This window comes from Aplidium turbinatum, chromosome 10, assembly GCF_918807975.1.
Source record: "Aplidium turbinatum chromosome 10, kaAplTurb1.1, whole genome shotgun sequence".
Classification (NCBI taxonomy): domain Eukaryota; kingdom Metazoa; phylum Chordata; class Ascidiacea; order Aplousobranchia; family Polyclinidae; genus Aplidium; species Aplidium turbinatum.
Window position 1 is genome coordinate 16,277,073 of NC_137481.1, and position 6,000 is coordinate 16,283,072.

Genomic DNA, 6,000 nt, shown 5'->3' on the forward strand with positions numbered 1-6,000 from the left:
CTGACAAAGGATGAGAAACAAAGACAATGCTTCCTTCAAATGGTGGCAGATTACCGCAAGAACTTTCCAGATGCAACAAAAAGAATTGTTGTTGCTGGGCTAAAAAACTTGGTTAAAGCTGGCCCAATGCCCATGGAATAAACATTTGTTAAGGTCGTGATGACATTACAGTATAACATAGTACAGAAGTGTTTAGAAACAGTTAATAAGCCACAGTAGTTTATATTGTGTCTTGAGAGAAAAATTAAATGGCTTTGTGGCACCTTTAAACATTGTTCAATTTTAACCAAATTTTGCACATTAACTTCTTTTAGGCAATGTAAAAAAAAGGTGAGGTGGTTGTAACAAAATTCTAAAAAAAAATTTTCGGGACCACCCTAGACTGTGCGTTTCACCGTTATTGTGTTTCACGAGCAGTGATCTCTTTATGCAAGTTTTTGTTGGAAAAATTGGTCGGTGTGCCAACTCAATTTATAATAAATTGGCAAAATATTATATATAAATTTAAAGACTTTTTCTGTTTGTATTTTGAAAATATTTAGCTTAGTAGCCTACTGCAAAATGTTTTTTTTTTTAAGAAATATAGAACGCTTCACGATTTTGCGTGTCATCCTTGCGCAGGGACCATGCTAATCTTCTCTGTATCGTTCCAATTTTAGTATTGTTCCAGCCAATTGTTCACGAAATCAAACGTCATATAAAAACCGTTATGGTCTACTTTACCTAGCTGGCATCTTACGTCATGGAAATTGCTAGAAAATGTCCAAATATTGCACCATCGGTCGTAAGACCTGATGAAGTATTGCATCACTACCTTTGAACACCGGTTTGAATTGCGTAACAATGTCTTTCATTATTGCGTCACAGTTACTGTCTACGTGCATTTGAGATATCGCAAATTATTCTAGTCATTCGTAAAAGGTTGTTGCTTGAAAGTTTGTTTGTTTGTTTGTTTATCTTTATCCTGCATTGCGGGAAAGCGGACTTGAGCGCTATGCATCGGTGTACGCCTTCCGACATACACCTGACCCACGCTGCAGCCGACGGCAATGTCTGTTTTCCGGTTATCTACTTTACTTATGACTTAAATTTGGTACTACCCATTACTCGAAATCGATCACTAGGTAGAGGCAATTATCGTAAAGTTTCTTGCCCAGAGAAACAACAGCAAGTGCGGGTGGCTGGAGTCGAACATGCAGGCTCTCGACTGCGAGCCCAACGCGCTAACCACTCGGCCACGGCTGCCGACAAGTTGGAGGCATATTTAACTGTTTGCTTAGTGCTTGCCAGCTGGACGAAATATCCGTCTTTTATCCAAGCAATCTGTTCTGTAGTGACAAGTTTTAGTGGTGTACGGCGTTGCATCCCATTTTCGACAGCCAGGTGGCTAATTTTACAGAAATACAATTTTGAATAGACGTTTCAAAGGAGTGTTTCTTTTTCGGTCATTACATACAGACGAACGGATTCGGGAATCTTATGTTACAATTTTTCCACGAAGAGATTATAGTTTAGGCTACCGCTGTGACCAAGTATATGTAGCCTACTGCCGAAGCAAGTACTGCAAAATGTTGTTAATCAACAAATTCTTGCCACGCTGATAAGCACCGCAAGTGACAGTTGTCTATAATAAAAGAAAGACGGTTTTATAGACTCTCACAAAAAGGATGAAAAACCAACTCATTGCTTTTTTAGAGGGAAGACTGTTCATGAATTACGATAGAAATTACGATTTTTCGGTGATTTCCACAAGCGTTTGTTTCATGGTGCCTGGTTTCTTTTTCCTTGTTCTTAGAGCCTATTTTTCGCTGATATGTTTGCAGGTCACTATTGTTGCCTGTATTGCGATGTGTCAAACATTTCCTTGTTTACTAAAATTGTTAATTGCAAGATATCTTTTGTGAAGCGAAGTGACAACATCACTCTTAATTGCTTGGCGATGAATATTCTGATGAAACCACTCGCCTCGCTATAAGTGCACAAAACAAGTGGCCTCGTTTATAGGCATTGTTAAAAAAGTAAAAAGTGTTGTAAAAGGAGCTTGGCCTGGCGGTAGCGTTGTTCGATTAATTTTGTTGCTGCGGTATTTTAACATAAATATGAACAACATGTAACGCTGGATACTGGGTACGAAATGCGTTCTTTTCTAGCATAAGAGTCAACCTACCTAAAATTTTATTCGTGCGGCCCGCCACAGCTCTCCTTAGTGCCAAAGTGGCCCGCATGCAAAAAAGGTTGGTGACCCCTGCTCTAGACAGTGGTTGGCAACCTGCGGCTCCGGAGCCGCATGCGGCTCTTTTGCTCCTCTGCAGCGGTTCCCTCCAGATTTGACATGATTTGGTATAGCCTATATGGCCTATGCGTTCGACTGTGATTACAAAAAAAGAAAAAAAAAACGTCATCAAAACGTTGTTTACTAGTTGTGCAAGATGATGCAGCAATGAGCCAACTCTGATCGAGTGATACACATCTGCATGCTTAATAGCCTATGTGGGAAAAAATCCCAAAATAAATGACATCAAAAGGCACTGTCAGAACAGCCATAGAGCATTAATTTTGCTGCACATTATCCCATTTTGGAGATTAGTTAAAGTAGGCAGTATTGGAACTTATGCAAAGATCGGAGCAGAGTAAGGAAGCTTTCAATAAATGGATAACAGCCCATGCCCCACACCAATGCTGCTAGTTTTGTGGCAGCTCAATAGATCGTTAAGCGAGGAAAGTCGTACACAGATAGAGATGACGGCTTAAAAAAGAATTGTTCGGTACCGTAGCAAAGAAACTGTGGTCTGATCTACTTGAAATACATATATTACGTTTTGTGGCTCTCAGCTGGTCATATCTGCCAAAACATGTAACAGAATCGCTCTTTTGTTAAAAAAGGTTGCCGACCACTGCTCTAGAACCAACACAACTAAAGGACTTGCAAAAGCGATTGTCGCTTCAGTCTGGCTCCAACTGACGTCATAATCCGCGTGTTGCGCAATGCAATCCGCCATTACAGAAACGTGGCCAAAAATACAAGCGCGTGGAAAACCACAGTTTTGATAATTTTTATTGAGATAAATATAGCCTTAAAAAGTAAGGGCGAGGTTGGTATTTATAGATTGAAACATGCTCTTTCAGATAAAGTGCGGTCAAAGTCATCGTGCAGTTGCACTTTAAACCACTATCCCATTTTTTTATTTTCAATTTTTTTGGGGGGTTGAGATTAATTTCAATCTATGATTTACAAAAGATAACAGCAAAGCAGTGATAAAAAGGTAACCTTTTACGGTTTTCCGTTGCCAACAGCCAAAAGTAACTTTTAGCGCACCAGGTTTTTGTTTTTTAGCGCTTCCTTTGATTACCTTAAATGATTATTATTTCAAATAAATTAGTAATGCAACTATAATCAGAAATTATGAAAACTGATGATTGTGTCAATATGAACTGCTAGATTGAAAAGCGTGCATTATGCTATATGGGATCTTTAAACCAGCTAGTCAGGAGTCTTTATACCAGTGGTTGTCAACTAAGATGAAGAAATACTTTGCAGTATTTTATCTCATCTAAAAGTTACAAGCCCTTTTAGACCAAAATCTAGACAGTTGAAGTCCTTCATAAATGCAAAAACATATTATATTGTTGCAAACTAAAATATGATGAAAAATTTCTGACATTTAGAATGATTTGATGCTACAAGAAGCGATTTTAAGTTATGCTTAAACTATTACTTGCATTGTATTTAAACTTTCATACATCTACCTTTTAGTTATCCATTTAGGGAACGTTCAAATATTACGTAACGCTTTTTTTCCGAATTTTTGACCCCCCCTCCCCCATGTAACATCAACGTAACGCTTTTGTCAATCCCCCCTCCCCCATGTAACGCTTTTTCACTACGAATTCAGCACAAAAAACTACCATTCCGTACTCGAAAGCGTTACGTAACGTTTTGCTTGAACTCCCTCTCCCCCGATGTGACGCTAACGTAACGCTTTGCATAACCCCCCCCCTCCCCCTCGAAGGCGTTACGTAATATTTGAACGTTCCCTATTGCGAATTTGACTTCAGCAAAGTGGTTTAAAGGTTCCACCCCGGTGGGACCTTTAAACCAACTTCTTCCAAATATTAAAATCCTTGCAAATTTACTAAAATCTAAAGTAGGCTACAAAAGATATCCAAAGCAATCAGTGGCGTACGCAAGGAGGGCCATGCCCCCCTTCAAAAATGTTGATTTTTTAGCGTTGTTGTGATTGTGTAATGCAAACATCTTATTTTTCAAGAGTGATTTTGGGTAGCAGAGCCGTATTCATCGCCCTTCGTATATCCTGGTGGGGGGGGGGGGGGGAGGTAACGGCTGTTTAGGAGCCTTTTCATTTCAGTTTGTTTAATGTTTTTTTTTTACTTTTTGTATTTGAAGAGTGGTGTAATTGCATGTTTTAGATACCCTGTAAATTACCTATTTTAGTTAAACTCCATAGCCTTTTGCATTGTTACGTAGTCAAAGGTAGAGGTCCAACAGATTGTGGAGTCAGTCTGATGTTTTTGATTCGAATTCACAACATTTGGTTTGAAAAACATCTTAGGCACCTTTACTAAAAAGTAGAAGCCCACTGGTCAATTTCCGAGGGAGGGAGAAGGGGCAAGATGGTGCTCACATGGCCCTGTAAGAAAAGCCTTTTTTGTTATTATGTTCAGAGTGCGATAATTTTTCTTTAAAGTACGGTTCCGTAATAGAGAGAAAGAGGAACCTTTTATTTTGTCTGCTGTAAACAAGAAATATTTATTTTTGCACAGCTTAAAAGTAGGCTAGGCATATTGAAGCTAAAATAAAATAATGTTGAGGGACCTTTGACCCACCTCATGGTAAGCATGGGTCAAAGGTCCCACATCTGCTCCATCTTGGAATTTATGCAATGGTTAAAAAAAACGAATTTTAACCTGAAACCAATGCAGTTATATTGCCCAATCCATGGTGCATAGCCAAAACCAAAAAAGTATTTAAAAATGTTCTTTTCCTATTCGAAAATAAAAAATTAATGCGCCCGAAAAAACTTACTTTTTCCCTCAAAAAACGATTTCTGCCTCTTAAAATCAAACTAGCAAACTAGCAACTAGCAATATCTCGAGACCATAACAACAAATACAAGTACAAAACGTCCACAGGATGGCGAGATCGAGCCTAAAGTCATTGTTCCCACACTGCTCATTGGTCCCACATCTCTCCTATCGACAGAGATGTACGTATACGCCGCAAATTCTACGCCGCATACTTGCGGCGTAGACTTTTTGTTTACGCTAACGCTTGCGGCAACCTTTTTGTTTGGATAATTTGCGCTTGAGGCTACGCCGTAAAGTTTTTGCGGTTTTTTAGCGCATAGCGTCAACGCATACTTTTTAATGTATTTTTTTCGCTACAACACGCCAATACCTTCCAGCGCTGGAGTTGAAAGAATGTTTTCAATGGGCAAAGACACATTGGAACCAAAACACAGCAAAATGTCAGATGAACACTTTCAGATGCTTGTGTTTTTTTGTGGAAATTCAAAATAAAACTTGTTTGTTTCGAGTGGATTATACCGTGTAAATGTTTGGCACCTAGCAAACAAAATTAGTTTACGCTAGTGTATGCGCTAACGCTGACGCCGCCTACTTTTTTTACAAGTTACGTTGACGCATACGGCGTATGGTTTTTCGAACGTTTGCGTTTACGCTGACGGCGTCAATATTTTTTGTATGCGCGTACACCACTGCCTATCAATAGTGAAATAGTCATTGCTTTTTGACTTACGACTTCAAACCCTAGCTACAGTCTTGATTCGATTTGTGTATTGACCGGTGATGATCCTAAGAGTTTTAAAACATATCAAGAAAAATCGGTGAACTGTTACGTAGCCTATAGCAAGATTACAGCTATTTATTAAATACAGCTAGAAAATTGCAATCCAATTGCTCCGCACTGTCTTGCTTCTTTCCTGTTACGGTAGGCTACGTCACATTGAGCAAAAGTCATTC

General features: G+C 39.0%; 1 non-coding gene across 1 annotated transcript; it reads right to left on the reverse strand.

Moving 5' to 3' along the window:
• Nucleotides 1-576: 576 nt before the first annotated feature.
• LOC145779168 (U6 spliceosomal RNA) lies at nucleotides 577-686 on the reverse strand. The gene has a single exon (XR_014290520.1). It is a non-coding gene; the product is annotated as a U6 spliceosomal RNA (small nuclear RNA).
• Between the last annotated feature and the right edge of the window lie 5,314 nt (nucleotides 687-6,000).